The sequence below is a fragment of the Narcine bancroftii genome, chromosome 6 (genome assembly GCF_036971445.1).
Source record: "Narcine bancroftii isolate sNarBan1 chromosome 6, sNarBan1.hap1, whole genome shotgun sequence".
Taxonomy (NCBI): Eukaryota; Metazoa; Chordata; class Chondrichthyes; order Torpediniformes; family Narcinidae; genus Narcine; species Narcine bancroftii.
Window position 1 is genome coordinate 56,214,593 of NC_091474.1, and position 17,153 is coordinate 56,231,745.

Sequence of the window (17,153 nt, forward strand, 5' to 3'; positions counted from 1 at the left end):
TGGGGTATCAGAGGCGGGGAATCAGAGTTTGGGAATCAGAGGCGGGGAATCAGATATGGGGAATCAGAGGCGGGGAATCAGAGGCGCGGAAAGAGAGGCGGGAAATCAGATATGGGGAATCAGAGGTGGGGAATCGGGGAGGGGTATCAGAGGCTGGGTATCAGACACGGGGATTCAGGGGCGGGGAATCAGAGATGGGGAATCAGAGGCGGGGAATCAGAGGCAGGGAATCAAACACGGGGAATCAGAGGTGGGGTATCAGAGCTGGGGAATCAGAGGCGGGGAATCAGAGTTGGGGAATCAGAGGCGAGGAATCAGATATTGGGAAACAGAGGCGGGGAATCAGAGGCAGGGAAACAGAGGTGGGGAATCAGATATGGGGAATCAGAGGTGGGGAATCAGAGGTTGGGAAACAGACGCAGGGAATCAGAGGCGGGGAGTCAGAGGCAGGGAATCAGAGGCAGGGAATCAGATGTGCGGAATCAGAGATGGGGAATCAGAGGCAGCGAATCAGAGGCGGGGAACCAGAGGCGGGGATTCAGAGGTGGGGAATCAGATATGGGGAAACAGAGGCGGGGAATTAGAGGCGGCCAAACAGAGGCAGGGAATCAGATATGGGGAATCAGAGGTGGGGAATCAGAGGTTGTGAATCAGAGATGGGGAATCACAGGCGGGAAATCAAAGGCAGGGAATCAGAGCTGGGGAATCAGAGGCGGGGAATCAGAGCTGGGGAATCAGAGGTGGGGAATCAGATATGGGGAATCAGAGGCGCGGAAAGAGAGGCGGGAAATCTAATATGGGGAATCAGAGGTGGGGAATCGGGGAGGGGTATCAGAGGCTGGGTATCAGACACGGGGATTCAGGGGCGGGGAATCAGAGATGGGGAATCAGAGGCGGGGAATCAGAGGCAGGGAATCAGACGCGGGGAATCAGAGGTGGGGAATCAGAGCTGGGTAATCAGAGGCGGGGAATCAGAGTTGGGGAATCAGAGGCGGAGAATCAGATATGGGAAAAGAGAGGCGGGGAATCAGAGGTGGGGAAACAGAGGCGGGGAATCTGATATGGGGAATCAGAGGTGGCGAATGAAAGGCGGTGAATCAGAGATGGGGAATCAGAGGCGGGGAATCAGAGGCAGGGAATCAAACACGGGGAATCAGAGGTGGGGTATCAGAGCTGGGGAATCAGAGGCGGGGAATCAGAGTTGGGGAATCAGAGGCGAGGAATCAGATATTGGGAAACAGAGGCGGGGAATCAGAGGCAGGGAAACAGAGGTGGGGAATCAGATATGGGGAATCAGAGGTGGGGAATCAGAGGTTGGGAAACAGACGCAGGGAATCAGAGGCGGGGAGTCAGAGGCAGGGAATCAGAGGCAGGGAATCAGATGTGCGGAATCAGAGATGGGGAATCAGAGGCAGCGAATCAGAGGCGGGGAACCAGAGGCGGGGTATCAGACACGGGGATTCAGGGGCGGGGTATCAGAGATGGGGAATCAGAGGCGGGGAATCAGAGGCAGGGAATCAGACGCGGGGAATCAGAGGTGGGGAATCAGAGCTGGGTAATCAGAGGCGGGGAATCAGAGTTGGGGAATCAGAGGCGGAGAATCAGATATGGGGAAAGAGAGGCGGGGAATCAGAGGTGGGGAAACAGAGGCGGGGAATCTGATATGGGGAATCAGAGGTGGCGAATGAAAGGCGGTGAATCAGAGATGGGGAATCAGAGGCGGGGAATCAGAGGCAGGGAATCAAACACGGGGAATCAGAGGTGGGGTATCAGAGCTGGGGAATCAGAGGCGGGGAATCAGAGTTGGGGAATCAGAGGTGAGGAATCAGATATTGGGAAACAGAGGCGGGGAATCAGAGGCAGGGAAACAGAGGTGGGGAATCAGATATGGGGAATCAGAGGTGGGGAATCAGAGGTTGGGAAACAGACGCAGGGAATCAGAGGTGGGGAGTCAGAGGCGGGGAATCAGAGGCAGGGAATCAGACGCGGGGAATCAGAGGTGGGGAATCAGAGCTGGGTAATCAGAGGCGGGGAATCAGAGTTGGGGAATCAGAGGCGGAGAATCAGATATGGGGAAAGAGAGGCGGGGAATCAGAGGTGGGGAAACAGAGGCGGGGAATCTGATATGGGGAATCAGATGTGGCGAATGAAAGGCGGTGAATCAGAGATGGGGAATCAGAGGCGGGGAATCAGAGGCAGGGAATCAAACACGGGGAATCAGAGGTGGGGTATCAGAGCTGGGGAATCAGAGGCGGGGAATCAGAGTTGGGGAATCAGAGGCGAGGAATCAGATATTGGGAAACAGAGGCGGGGAATCAGAGGCAGGGAAACAGAGGTGGGGAATCAGATATGGGGAATCAGAGGTGGGGAATCAGAGGTTGGGAAACAGACGCAGGGAATCAGAGGCGGGGAGTCAGAGGCAGGGAATCAGAGGCAGGGAATCAGATGTGCGGAATCAGAGATGGGGAATCAGAGGCAGCGAATCAGAGGCGGGGAACCAGAGGCGGGGTATCAGACACGGGGATTCAGGGGTGGGGTATCAGAGATGGGGAATCAGAGGCGGGGAATCAGAGGCAGGGAATCAGACGCGGGGAATCAGAGGTGGGGAATCAGAGCTGGGTAATCAGAGGCGGGGAATCAGAGTTGGGGAATCAGAGGCGGAGAATCAGATATGGGGAAAGAGAGGCGGGGAATCAGAGGTGGGGAAACAGAGGCGGGGAATCTGATATGGGGAATCAGAGGTGGCGAATGAAAGGCGGTGAATCAGAGATGGGGAATCAGAGGCGGGGAATCAGAGGCAGGGAATCAAACACGGGGAATCAGAGGTGGGGTATCAGAGCTGGGGAATCAGAGGCGGGGAATCAGAGTTGGGGAATCAGAGGCGAGGAATCAGATATTGGGAAACAGAGGCGGGGAATCAGAGGCAGGGAAACAGAGGTGGGGAATCAGATATGGGGAATCAGAGGTGGGGAATCAGAGGTTGGGAAACAGACGCAGGGAATCAGAGGTGGGGAGTCAGAGGCAGGGAATCAGAGGCAGGGAATCAGATGTGCGGAATCAGAGATGGGGAATCAGAGGCAGCGAATCAGAGGCGGGGAACCAGAGGCGGGGATTCAGAGGTGGGGAATCAGATATGGGGAAACAGAGGCGGGGAATTAGAGGCGGGCAAACAGAGGCGGGGAATCAGATATGGGGAATCAGAGGTGGGGAATCAGAGGTTGTGAATCAGAGATGGGGAATCACAGGCGGGAAATCAAAGGCAGGGAATCAGAGCTGGGGAATCAGAGGCGGGGAATCAGAGCTGGGGAATCAGAGGCGGGGAATCAGAGCTGGGGAATCAGAGGCAGGGAATCAGAGTTGGGGATTCAGAGGCGGGGAATCAGAGCTGGGGAATCAGTGGCGGGGAATCAGAGGCAGGGAATATGAGGCGGGGAATCAGAGGCAGGGAATCAGATGTGGGGAATCAGAGGCAGGGAATCAGAGCTGGGGTATCAGAGGCGGGGAATCAGAGTTTGGGAATCAGAGGTGGGGAATCAGATATGGGGAATCAGAGGCGCGGAAAGAGAGGCGGGAAATCTAATATGGGGAATCAGAGTTGGGGAATCGGGGAGGGGTATCAGAGGCTGGGTATCAGACACGGGGATTCAGGGGCGGGGAATCAGAGATGGGGAATCAGAGGCGGGGAATCAGAGGCAGGGAATCAGACGCGGGGAATCAGAGGTGGGGAATCAGAGCTGGGTAATCAGAGGCGGGGAATCAGAGTCTGGGAATCAGAGGCGGAGAATCAGATATGGGAAAAGAGAGGCGGGGAATCAGAGGTGGGGAAACAGAGGCGGGGAATCTGATATGGGGAATCAGAGGTGGCGAATGAAAGGCGGTGAATCAGAGATGGGGAATCAGAGGCGGGGAATCAGAGGCAGGGAATCAAACACGGGGAATCAGAGGTGGGGTATCAGAGCTGGGGAATCAGAGGCGGGGAATCAGAGTTGGGGAATCAGAGGCGGGGAATCAGATATTGGGAAACAGAGGCGGGGAATCAGAGGCAGGGAAACAGAGGTGGGGAATCATATATGGGGAATCAGAGGTGGGGAATCAGAGGTTGGGAATGAGAGGCCGGGAATCAGAGGCCGGGGAATCAGAGGCGGGGAATCAGAGATGGGGAATCAGAGGCGGGGAATCAAACACGGGGAATCAGAGCTGGGGAATCAGAGGCGGGGAATCAGAGTTGGCGAATCAGATATGGGGAATCAGAGTTGGGGAATCAGGGGCGAGGAATCAGTGGCAGGGAATCAGAGGTGGGAATCAGAGGCGGGGAATCAGAGGCAGGGAATCAGACACGGGGAATCAGAGGCGGGGAATCAGAGATGGGGAATCAGAGGCGGTGAATCAGAGGCAGGGAATCGGACAGCGGGAATCAGAGGCGGGGAATCAGAGCTGGGGAATCAGAGGCGGGGAATCAGAGTTGGGGAATCAGAGGCGGGGAATCAGATGTGGTGAATCAGAGGTGGGGAATCAGAGGTTGTGAATCAGAGATGGGGAATCACAGGCGGGAAATCAGAGGCAGGGAATCAGAGCTGGGGAATCAGAGGAGGGGAATCAGAGCTGGGGAATCAGAGGCAGGGAATCAGAGTTGGGGATTCAGAGGCGGGGAATCTGAGCTGGGGAATCAGAAGCGGGGAATCAGAGGCGGGGAATCAGAGGCAGGGAATCAGAGGCGGGGAATCAGAGGCAGGGAATCAGATGTGGGGAATCAGAGGCAGGGAATCAGAGCTGGGGTATCAGAGGCGGGGAATCAGAGTTTGGGAATCAGAGGCGGGGAATCAGATATGGGGAATCAGAGGCGGGGAATCAGAGGCGCGGAAAGAGAGGCGGGAAATCAGATATGGGGAATCAGAGGTGGGGAATCGGGGAGGGGTATCAGAGGCTGGGTATCAGACACGGGGATTCAGGGGCGGGGAATCAGAGATGGGGAATCAGAGGCGGGGAATCAGAGGCAGGGAATCAAACACGGGGAATCAGAGGTGGGGTATCAGAGCTGGGGAATCAGAGGCGGGGAATCAGAGTTGGGGAATCAGAGGCGAGGAATCAGATATTGGGAAACAGAGGCGGGGAATCAGAGGCAGGGAAACAGAGGTGGGGAATCAGATATGGGGAATCAGAGGTGGGGAATCAGAGGTTGGGAAACAGACGCAGGGAATCAGAGGCGGGGAGTCAGAGGCAGGGAATCAGAGGCAGGGAATCAGATGTGCGGAATCAGAGATGGGGAATCAGAGGCAGCGAATCAGAGGCGGGGAACCAGAGGCGGGGATTCAGAGGTGGGGAATCAGATATGGGGAAACAGAGGCGGGGAATTAGAGGCGGCCAAACAGAGGCAGGGAATCAGATATGGGGAATCAGAGGTGGGGAATCAGAGGTTGTGAATCAGAGATGGGGAATCACAGGCGGGAAATCAAAGGCAGGGAATCAGAGCTGGGGAATCAGAGGCGGGGAATCAGAGCTGGGGAATCAGAGGTGGGGAATCAGATATGGGGAATCAGAGGCGCGGAAAGAGAGGCGGGAAATCTAATATGGGGAATCAGAGGTGGGGAATCGGGGAGGGGTATCAGAGGCTGGGTATCAGACACGGGGATTCAGGGGCGGGGAATCAGAGATGGGGAATCAGAGGCGGGGAATCAGAGGCAGGGAATCAGACGCGGGGAATCAGAGGTGGGGAATCAGAGCTGGGTAATCAGAGGCGGGGAATCAGAGTTGGGGAATCAGAGGCGGAGAATCAGATATGGGAAAAGAGAGGCGGGGAATCAGAGGTGGGGAAACAGAGGCGGGGAATCTGATATGGGGAATCAGAGGTGGCGAATGAAAGGCGGTGAATCAGAGATGGGGAATCAGAGGCGGGGAATCAGAGGCAGGGAATCAAACACGGGGAATCAGAGGTGGGGTATCAGAGCTGGGGAATCAGAGGCGGGGAATCAGAGTTGGGGAATCAGAGGCGAGGAATCAGATATTGGGAAACAGAGGCGGGGAATCAGAGGCAGGGAAACAGAGGTGGGGAATCAGATATGGGGAATCAGAGGTGGGGAATCAGAGGTTGGGAAACAGACGCAGGGAATCAGAGGCGGGGAGTCAGAGGCAGGGAATCAGAGGCAGGGAATCAGATGTGCGGAATCAGAGATGGGGAATCAGAGGCAGCGAATCAGAGGCGGGGAACCAGAGGCGGGGTATCAGACACGGGGATTCAGGGGCGGGGTATCAGAGATGGGGAATCAGAGGCGGGGAATCAGAGGCAGGGAATCAGACGCGGGGAATCAGAGGTGGGGAATCAGAGCTGGGTAATCAGAGGCGGGGAATCAGAGTTGGGGAATCAGAGGCGGAGAATCAGATATGGGGAAAGAGAGGCGGGGAATCAGAGGTGGGGAAACAGAGGCGGGGAATCTGATATGGGGAATCAGAGGTGGCGAATGAAAGGCGGTGAATCAGAGATGGGGAATCAGAGGCGGGGAATCAGAGGCAGGGAATCAAACACGGGGAATCAGAGGTGGGGTATCAGAGCTGGGGAATCAGAGGCGGGGAATCAGAGTTGGGGAATCAGAGGTGAGGAATCAGATATTGGGAAACAGAGGCGGGGAATCAGAGGCAGGGAAACAGAGGTGGGGAATCAGATATGGGGAATCAGAGGTGGGGAATCAGAGGTTGGGAAACAGACGCAGGGAATCAGAGGTGGGGAGTCAGAGGCAGGGAATCAGAGGCAGGGAATCAGATGTGCGGAATCAGAGATGGGGAATCAGAGGCAGCGAATCAGAGGCGGGGAACCAGAGGCGGGGATTCAGAGGTGGGGAATCAGATATGGGGAAACAGAGGCGGGGAATTAGAGGCGGGCAAACAGAGGCGGGGAATCAGATATGGGGAATCAGAGGTGGGGAATCAGAGGTTGTGAATCAGAGATGGGGAATCACAGGCGGGAAATCAAAGGCAGGGAATCAGAGCTGGGGAATCAGAGGCGGGGAATCAGAGCTGGGGAATCAGAGGCGGGGAATCAGAGCTGGGGAATCAGAGGCAGGGAATCAGAGTTGGGGATTCAGAGGCGGGGAATCAGAGCTGGGGAATCAGTGGCGGGGAATCAGAGGCAGGGAATATGAGGCGGGGAATCAGAGGCAGGGAATCAGATGTGGGGAATCAGAGGCAGGGAATCAGAGCTGGGGTATCAGAGGCGGGGAATCAGAGTTTGGGAATCAGAGGTGGGGAATCAGATATGGGGAATTTGAGGCGCGGAAAGAGAGGCGGGAAATCTAATGTGGGGAATCAGAGGTGGGGAATCGGGGAGGGGTATCAGAGGCTGGGTATCAGACACGGGGATTCAGGGGCGGGGAATCAGAGATGGGGAATCAGAGGCGGGGAATCAGAGGCAGGGAATCAGACGCGGGGAATCAGAGGTGGGGAATCAGAGCTGGGTAATCAGAGGCGGGGAATCAGAGTTGGGGAATCAGAGGCGGAGAATCAGATATGGGAAAAGAGAGGCGGGGAATCAGAGGTGGGGAAACAGAGGCGGGGAATCTGATATGGGGAATCAGAGGTGGCGAATGAAAGGCGGTGAATCAGAGATGGGGAATCAGAGGCGGGGAATCAGAGGCAGGGAATCAAACACGGGGAATCAGAGGCGGGGAATCAGAGTTGGGGAATCAGAGGCGAGGAATCAGATATTGGGAAACAGAGGCGGGGAATCAGAGGCAGGGAAACAGAGGTGGGGAATCAGATATGGGGAATCAGAGGTGGGGAATCAGAGGTTGGGAAACAGACGCAGGGAATCAGAGGCGGGGAGTCAGAGGCAGGGAATCAGAGGCAGGGAATCAGATGTGCGGAATCAGAGATGGGGAATCAGAGGCAGCGAATCAGAGGCGGGGAACCAGAGGTGGGGATTCAGAGGTGGGGAATCAGATATGGGGAAACAGAGGCGGGGAATTAGAGGCGGGCAAACAGAGGCGGGGAATCAGATATGGGGAATCAGAGGTGGGGAATCAGAGGTTGTGAATCAGAGATGGGGAATCACAGGCGGGAAATCAAAGGCAGGGAATCAGAGCTGGGGAATCAGAGGCGGGGAATCAGAGCTGGGGAATCAGAGGCGGGGAATCAGAGCTGGGGAATCAGAGGCAGGGAATCAGAGTTGGGGATTCAGAGGCGGGGAATCAGAGCTGGGGAATCAGTGGCGGGGAATCAGAGGCAGGGAATCAGAGGCGGGGAATCAGAGGCAGGGAATCAGATATGGGGATTCAGAGGTGGGGAATCAGAGGTTGAGAATCAGAGGCAGGGAATCGGAGGCAGGGAATCAGAGGCAGGGAATCAGATGTGGGGAATCTGAGGCTGGGAATCAGAGCTGGGGAATTAGAGGCGTGGAATCAGAGTTTGGGAATCAGAGGCGGGGAATTAGATATGGGGAAACAGAGGCGGGGAATCAGAGGTGGGGAAACAGAGCTGGTGAATCAGAGGCGGGGAATCAGAGTTGGGGTATCAGAGGCGGGGAATCAGATATGGGGAATCAGAGGCGGGGAATCAGGCGCGGAAAGGGAGGCAGGGAATCAGATATGGGGAATCAGAGGTGGGGAATCAGGGGCGGGGTATCAGAGGCTGGGTATCAGACACGGGGATTCAGAGGCGGGGAATCAGAGATGGGGAATCAGAGGCAGGGAATCAGAGGCAGGGAATCAGATATGGGGAAACAGAGGCGGGGAATCAGAGGCGGGGAAACAGAGGCGGGGAATCTGATATGGGGAATCAGAGGTGGCGAATTAAAGGAAGTGAATCAGAGATGGGGAATCAGAGGCGGGGAATCAGAGGCAGGGAATCAAACACGGTGAATCAGAGGCGGGGAATCAGAGCTGGAGAATCAGAGGTGGGGAATCAGAGAAGGGGAATCAGAGGCAGGGAATCAAACACGGGGAATCAGAGCTGGGGAATCAGAGGCGGGGAATCAGAGTTGGCGAATCAGATATGGGGAATCAGAGGTGGGGAATCAGGGGCGGGGAATCAGTGGCAGGGAATCAGAGGTGGGAATCAGAGGCCGGGAATCAGAGGCAGGGAATCAGACACGTGGAATCAGAGGCGGGGAATCAGAGATGGGGAATCAGAGGCGGTGAATCAGAGGCAGGGAATCGGACACCGGGAATCAGAGGTGGGGAATCAGAGCTGGGGAATCAGAGGCGGGGAATCAGAGTTGGGGAATCAGAGGAGGGGAATCAGATGTGGTGAATCAGAGGTGGGGAATCAGAGGTTGTGAATCAGAAATGGGGAATCACAGGCGCGAAATCAGAGGCAGGGAATCAGAGCTGGGGAATCAGATGAGGGGAATCAGAGCTGGGGAATCAGAGGCAGGGAATCAGAGTTGGGGATTCAGAGGCGGGGAATCAGAGCTGGGGAATCAGAAGCGGGAAATCAGAGGCGGGGAATTAGAGGCAGGGAATCAGAGGCAGGCAATCAGATATGGGGATTCAGAGGTGGGGAATCAGAGGTTGGGAATCAGAGGCAGGGAATCAGAGGCGTGGAATCAGAGGCAGGGAATCAGATGTGGGGAATCAGAGGCAGGGAATCAGAGCTGGGGTATCAGAGGCGGGGAATCAGAGTTTGGGAATCAGAGGCGGGGAATCAGATATGGGGAATCAGAGGCGGGGAATCAGAGTTTGGGAATCAGAGGTGGGGAATCAGATATGGGGAATCAGAGGTGGGGAATCAGAGGTTGGGAAACAGACGCAGGGAATCAGAGGCGGGGAGTCAGAGGCAGGGAATCAGAGGCAGGGAATCAGATGTGCGGAATCAGAGATTGGGAATCAGAGGCAGCGAATCAGAGGCGGGGAACCAGAGGCGGGGATTCAGAGGTGGGGAATCAGATATGGGGAAACAGAGGCGGGGAATTAGAGGCGGGCAAACAGAGGCGGGGAATCAGATATGGGGAATCAGAGGTGGGGAATCAGAGGTTGTGAATCAGAGATGGGGAATCACAGGCGGGAAATCAAAGGCAGGGAATCAGAGCTGGGGAATCAGAGGCGGGGAATCAGAGCTGGGGAATCAGAGGCGGGGAATCAGAGCTGGGGAATCAGAGGCAGGGAATCAGAGTTGGGGATTCAGAGGCGGGGAATCAGAGCTGGGGAATCAGTGGCGGGGAATCAGAGGCAGGGAATCAGAGGCGGGGAATCAGAGGCAGGGAATCAGATATGGGGATTCAGAGGTGGGGAATCAGAGGTTGAGAATCAGAGGCAGGGAATCGGAGGCAGGGAATCAGAGGCAGGGAATCAGATGTGGGGAATCTGAGGCTGGGAATCAGAGCTGGGGAATTAGATGCGTGGAATCAGAGTTTGGGAATCAGAGGCGGGGAATTAGATATGGGGAAACAGAGGCGGTGAATCAGAGGTGGGGAAACAGAGCTGGTGAATCAGAGGCGGGGAATCAGAGTTGGGGAATCAGAGGCGGGGAATCAGATATGGGGAATCAGAGGCGGGGAATCAGGCGCGGAAAGGGAGGCAGGGAATCAGATATGGGGAATCAGAGGTGGGGAATCAGGGGCGGGGTATCAGAGGCTGGGAATCAGACACGGGGATTCAGAGGAGGGGAATCAGAGATGGGGAATCAGAGGCAGGGAATCAGAGGCAGGGAATCAGATATGGGGAAACAGAGGCGGGGAATCAGAGGCGGGGAAACAGAGGCGGGGAATCTGATATGGGGAATCAGAGGTGGCGAATTAAAGGAAGTGAATCAGAGATGGGGAATCAGAGGCGGGGAATCAGAGGCAGGGAATCAAACACGGTGAATCAGAGGCGGGGAATCAGAGCTGGAGAATCAGAGGTGGGGAATCAGAGAAGGGGAATCAGAGGCAGGGAATCAAACACGGGGAATCAGAGCTGGGGAATCAGAGGCGGGGAATCAGAGTTGGCGAATCAGATATGGGGAATCAGAGGTGGGGAATCAGGGGCGGGGAATCAGTGGCAGGGAATCAGAGGTGGGAATCAGAGGCCGGGAATCAGAGGCAGGGAATCAGACACGTGGAATCAGAGGCGGGGAATCAGAGATGGGGAATCAGAGGCGGTGAATCAGAGGCAGGGAATCGGACACCGGGAATCAGAGGTGGGGAATCAGAGCTGGGGAATCAGAGGCGGGGAATCAGAGTTGGGGAATCAGAGGAGGGGAATCAGATGTGGTGAATCAGAGGTGGGGAATCAGAGGTTGTGAATCAGAAATGGGGAATCACAGGCGCGAAATCAGAGGCAGGGAATCAGAGCTGGGGAATCAGATGAGGGGAATCAGAGCTGGGGAATCAGAGGCAGGGAATCAGAGTTGGGGATTCAGAGGCGGGGAATCAGAGCTGGGGAATCAGAAGCGGGAAATCAGAGGCGGGGAATTAGAGGCAGGGAATCAGAGGCAGGCAATCAGATATGGGGATTCAGAGGTGGGGAATCAGAGGTTGGGAATCAGAGGCAGGGAATCAGAGGCGTGGAATCAGAGGCAGGGAATCAGATGTGGGGAATCAGAGGCAGGGAATCAGAGCTGGGGTATCAGAGGCGGGGAATCAGAGTTTGGGAATCAGAGGCGGGGAATCAGATATGGGGAATCAGAGGCGGGGAATCAGAGTTTGGGAATCAGAGGCGGGGAATCAGATATGGGGAATCAGAGGTGGAGAATCAGGGGAGGGGTATCAGAGGCTGGGTATCAGACACGGGGATTCAGAGGCGGGGAATCAGAGATGGGGAATCCGAGGCGGGGAATCAGAGGCAGGGAATCAGACGCGGGGAATCAGAGGCGGGGAATCAGAGCTGGGTAATCAGAGGCGGGGAATCAGAGTTGTGGAATCAGAGGCGGGTAATCAGATATGGGGAAAGAGAGGCGGGGAATCAGAGGCGGGGAAACAGAGGCGGGGAATCTGATATGGGGAATCAGAGGTGGCGAATGAAAGGTGGTGAATCAGAGATGGGGAATCAGAGGCGGGGTATCAGAGGCAGGGAATCAAACACGGGGAATCAGAGGTGGGGTATCAGAGCTGGGGAATCAGAGGCGGGGAATCAGAGTTGGGGAATCAGAGGCGAGGAATCAGATATTGGGAAACAGAGGCGGGGAATCAGAGGCAGGGAAACAGAGGTGGGGAATCAGATATGGGGAATCAGAGGTGGGGAATCAGAGGTTGGGAAACAGAGGCAGGGAATCAGAGGCGGGGAGTCAGAGGCGGGGAATCAGAGGCAGGGAATCAGATGTGCGGAATCAGAGATGGGGAATCAGAGGCAGCGAATCAGAGGCGGGGAACCAGAGGCGGGGATTCAGAGGCGTGGAATCAGATATGGGGAAACAGAGGCGGGGAATTAGAGGCGGGCAAACAGAGGCGGGGAATCAGATATGGGGAATCAGAGGTGGGGAATCAGAGGTTGTGAATCAGAGATGGGGAATCACAGGCGGGAAATCAGAGGCAGGGAATCAGAGCTGGGGAATCAGAGGCTGGGAATCAGAGCTGGGGAATCAGAGGCAGGGAATCAGAGTTGGGGATTCAGAGGCGGGGAATCAGAGCTGGGGAATCAGAGGCGGGGAATCAGAGGCAGGGAATCAGAGGCGGGGAATCAGAGGCAGGGAATCAGATATGGGGATTCAGAGGTGGGGAATCAGAGGTTGGGAATCAGAGGCAGGGAATCGGAGGCAGGGAATCAGAGGCAGGGAATCAGATGTGGGGAATCAGAGGCGGTGAATCAGAGCTGGGGAATCAGAGTCGGGGAATCAGGGTTTGGGAATCAGAGGCGGGGAATTAGATATGGGGAAACAGAGGAGGGGAATCAGAGGTGGGGAAACAGAGCTGGGGAATCAGAGGCGGGGAATCAGAGTTGGGGAATCAGAGGCGGGGAATCAGATATGGGGAAGCAGAGGCGGGGAATCAGAGGCGCGGAAAGAGAGGCGGGGAATCAGATATGTGGAATCAGAGGTGGGGAATCAGATATGGGGAAACAGAGGCGGGGAATCAGAGGCGGGGAAACAGAGGTGGGGAATCTGATATGGGGAATCAGAGGTGGCGAATGAAAGGCGGTGAATCAGAGATGGGGAATCAGAGGCGGGGAATCAGAGGCAGGGAATCAAACACGGGGAATCAGAAGTGGGGAATCAGAGCTGGGGAATCAGAGGCGGGGAATCAGAGTTGGGGAATCAGAGGCGGGGAATCAGATATGGGGAAACAGAGGTGGGGAATCAGAGGCAGGGAAACAGAGGTGGGGAATCAGATATGGGGAATCAGAGGTGGGGAATCAGAGGTTGGGAAACAGAGGCAGGGAATCAGAGGCGGGGAGTCAGAGGCGGGGAATCAGAGGCAGGGAATCAGATGTGCGGAATCAGAGATGGGGAATCAGAGGCGGGGAATCAGATATGGGGAATCAGAGCTGGGTAATCAGAGGCGGGGAATCAGAGTTGTGGAATCAGAGGCGGGTAATCAGATATGGGGAAAGAGAGGCGAGGAATCAGAGGCGGGGAAACAGAGGCGGGGAATCTGATATGGGGAATCAGAGGTGGCGAATGAAATGCGGTGAATCAGAGATGGGGAATCAGAGGCGGGGTATCAGAGGCAGGGAATCAAACACGGGGAATCAGAGTTGGGGTATCAGAGCTGGGGAATCAGAGGCGGGGAATCAGAGTTGTGGAATCAGAGGCGGGTAATCAGATATGGGGAAAGAGAGGCGGGGAATCAGAGGCGGGGAAACAGAGGCGGGGAATCTGATATGGGGAATCAGAGGTGGCGAATGAAAGGCGGTGAATCAGAGATGGGGAATCAGAGGCGGGGTATCAGAGGCAGGGAATCAAACACGGGGAATCAGAGGTGGGGTATCAGAGCTGGGGAATCAGAGGCGGGGAATCAGAGTTGGGGAATCAGAGGCGAGGAATCAGATATTGGGAAACAGAGGCGGGGAATCAGAGGCAGGGAAACAGAGGTGGGGAATCAGATATGGGGAATCAGAGGTGGGGAATCAGAGGTTGGGAAACAGAGGCAGGGAATCAGAGGCGGGGAGTCAGAGGCGGGGAATCAGAGGCAGGGAATCAGATGTGCGGAATCAGAGATGGGGAATCAGAGGCAGCGAATCAGAGGCGGGGAACCAGAGGCGGGGATTCAGAGGCGTGGAATCAGATATGGGGAAACAGAGGCGGGGAATTAGAGGCGGGCAAACAGAGGCGGGGAATCAGATATGGGGAATCAGAGGTGGGGAATCAGAGGTTGTGAATCAGAGATGGGGAATCACAGGCGGGAAATCAGAGGCAGGGAATCAGAGCTGGGGAATCAGAGGCTGGGAATCAGAGCTGGGGAATCAGAGGCAGGGAATCAGAGTTGGGGATTCAGAGGCGGGGAATCAGAGCTGGGGAATCAGAGGCGGGGAATCAGAGGCAGGGAATCAGAGGCGGGGAATCAGAGGCAGGGAATCAGATATGGGGATTCAGAGGTGGGGAATCAGAGGTTGGGAATCAGAGGCAGGGAATCGGAGGCAGGGAATCAGAGGCAGGGAATCAGATGTGGGGAATCAGCGGCGGTGAATCAGAGCTGGGGAATCAGAGTCGGGGAATCAGTGTTTGGGAATCAGAGGCGGGGAATTAGATATGGGGAAACAGAGGAGGGGAATCAGAGGTGGGGAAACAGAGCTGGGGAATCAGAGGCGGGGAATCAGAGTTGGGGAATCAGAGGCGGGGAATCAGATATGGGGAAGCAGAGGCGGGGAATCAGAGGCGCGGAAAGAGAGGCGGGGAATCAGATATGTGGAATCAGAGGTGGGGAATCAGATATGGGGAAACAGAGGCGGGGAATCAGAGGCGGGGAAACAGAGGTGGGGAATCTGATATGGGGAATCAGAGGTGGCGAATGAAAGGTGGTGAATCAGAGATGGGGAATCAGAGGCGGGGAATCAGAGGCAGGGAATCAAACACGGGGAATCAGAAGTGGGGAATCAGAGCTGGGGAATCAGAGGCGGGGAATCAGAGTTGGGGAATCAGATATGGGGAATCAGAGGTGGGGAATCAGAGGTTGGGAAACAGAGGCAGGGAATCAGAGGCGGGTAGTCAGAGGCGGGGAATCAGAGGCAGGGAATCAGATGTGCTGAATCAGAGATGGGGAATCAGAGGCGGGGAATCAGATATGGGGAATCAGAGCTGGGTAATCAGAGGCGGGGAATCAGATTTGTGGAATCAGAGGCGGGTAATCAGATATGGGGAAAGAGAGGCGGGGAATCAGAGGCGGGGAAACAGAGGCGGGGAATCTGATATGGGGAATCAGAGGTGGCGAATGAAATGCGGTGAATCAGAGATGGGGAATCAGAGGCGGGGTATCAGAGGCAGGGAATCAAACACGGGGAATCAGAGTTGGGGTATCAGAGCTGGGGAATCAGAGGCGGGGAATCAGAGTTGGGGAATCAGAGTTGGGGAATCAGAGGCGAGGAATCAGATATTGGGAAACAGAGGCGGGGAATCAGAGGCAGGGAAACAGAGGTGGGGAATCAGATATGGGGAATCAGAGGTGGGGAATCAGAGGTTGGGAAACAGAGGCAGGGAATCGGAGGCGGGGAGTCAGAGGCGGGGAATCAGAGGCAGGGAATCAGATGTGCGGAATCAGAGATGGGGAATCAGAGGCAGCGAATCAGAGGCGGGGAACCAGAGGCGGGGATTCAGAGGCGGGGAATCAGATATGGGGAAACAGAGGCGGGGAATTAGAGGCGGGCAAACAGAGGCGGGGAATCAGATATGGGGAATCAGAGGTGGGGAATCAGAGGTTGTGAATCAGAGATGGGGAATCACAGGCGGGAAATCAGAGGCAGGGAATCAGAGCTGGGGAATCAGAGGCTGGGAATCAGAGCTGGGGAATCAGAGGCAGGGAATCAGAGTTGGGGATTCAGAGGCGGGGAATCAGAGCTGGGGAAACAGAGGCCGGGAATCAGAGGCAGGGAATCAGAGGCGGGGAATCAGAGGCAGGGAATCAGATATGGGGATTCAGAGGTGGGGAATCAGAGGTTGGGAATCAGAGGCAGGGAATCGGAGGCAGGGAATCAGAGGCAGGGAATCAGATGTGGGGAATCAGAGGCGGTGAATCAGAGTTGGGGAATCAGAGGCGGGGAATCAGAGCTGGGGTTTCAGAGGCGGGGAATCAGAGTTTGGGAATCAGAGGCAGGGAATCAGATATGGGGAATCAGAGGCGGGGAATCAGAGGCGCGGAAAGAGAGGCGGGAAATCAGATATGGGGAATCAGAGGTGCGAATCGGGGAGGGGTATCAGAGGCTGGGTATCAGAAACGGGGATTCAGAGGCAGGGAATCAGATGTGCGGAATCAGAGATGGGGAATCAGAGGCAGCGAATCAGAGGCGGGGAACCAGAGGCGGGGAATCAGATATGGGTAATCAGAGGCGGGGAATCAGAGTTGGGGAATCAGAGGCGGGGAATCAGATATGGGGAAAGAGAGGCGGGGAATCAGAGGCGGGGAAACAGAGGCGGGGAATCTGATATGGGGAATCTGAGGTGGCGAATGAAAGGCGGTGAATCAGAGATGGGGAATCAGAGGCGGGGAATCAGAGGCAGGGAATCAAACACGGGGAATCAGAGGTGGGGTATCAGAGCTGGGGAATCAGAGGCGGGGAATCAGAGTTGGGGAATCAGAGGCGGGGAATCAGATATTGGGAAACAGAGGCGGGGAATCAGAGGCAGGGAATCAGAGGTGGGGAATCATATATGGGGAATCAGAGGTGGGGAATCAGAGGTTGGGAATGAGAGGCCGGGAATCAGAGGCCGGGGAATCAGAGGCGGGGAATCAGAGATGGGGAATCAGAGGCGGGGAATCAAACACGGGGAATCAGAGCTGGGGAATCAGAGGCGGGGAATCAGAGTTGGCGAATCAGATATGGGGAATCAGAGTTGGGGAATCAGGGGCGGGGAATCAGTGGCAGGGAATCAGAGGTGGGAATCAGAGGCGGGGAATCAGAGGCAGGGAATCAGACACGGGGAATCAGAGGCGGAGAATCAGAGATGGGGAATCAGAGGCGGTGAATCAGAGGCAGGGAATTGGACACCGGGAATCAGAGGCGGGGAATTAGAGCTGGGGAATCAGAGGCGGGGAATCAGAGTTGGGGAATCAGAGGCGGGGAATCAGATGTGGTGAATCAGAGGTGGGGAATCAGAGGTTG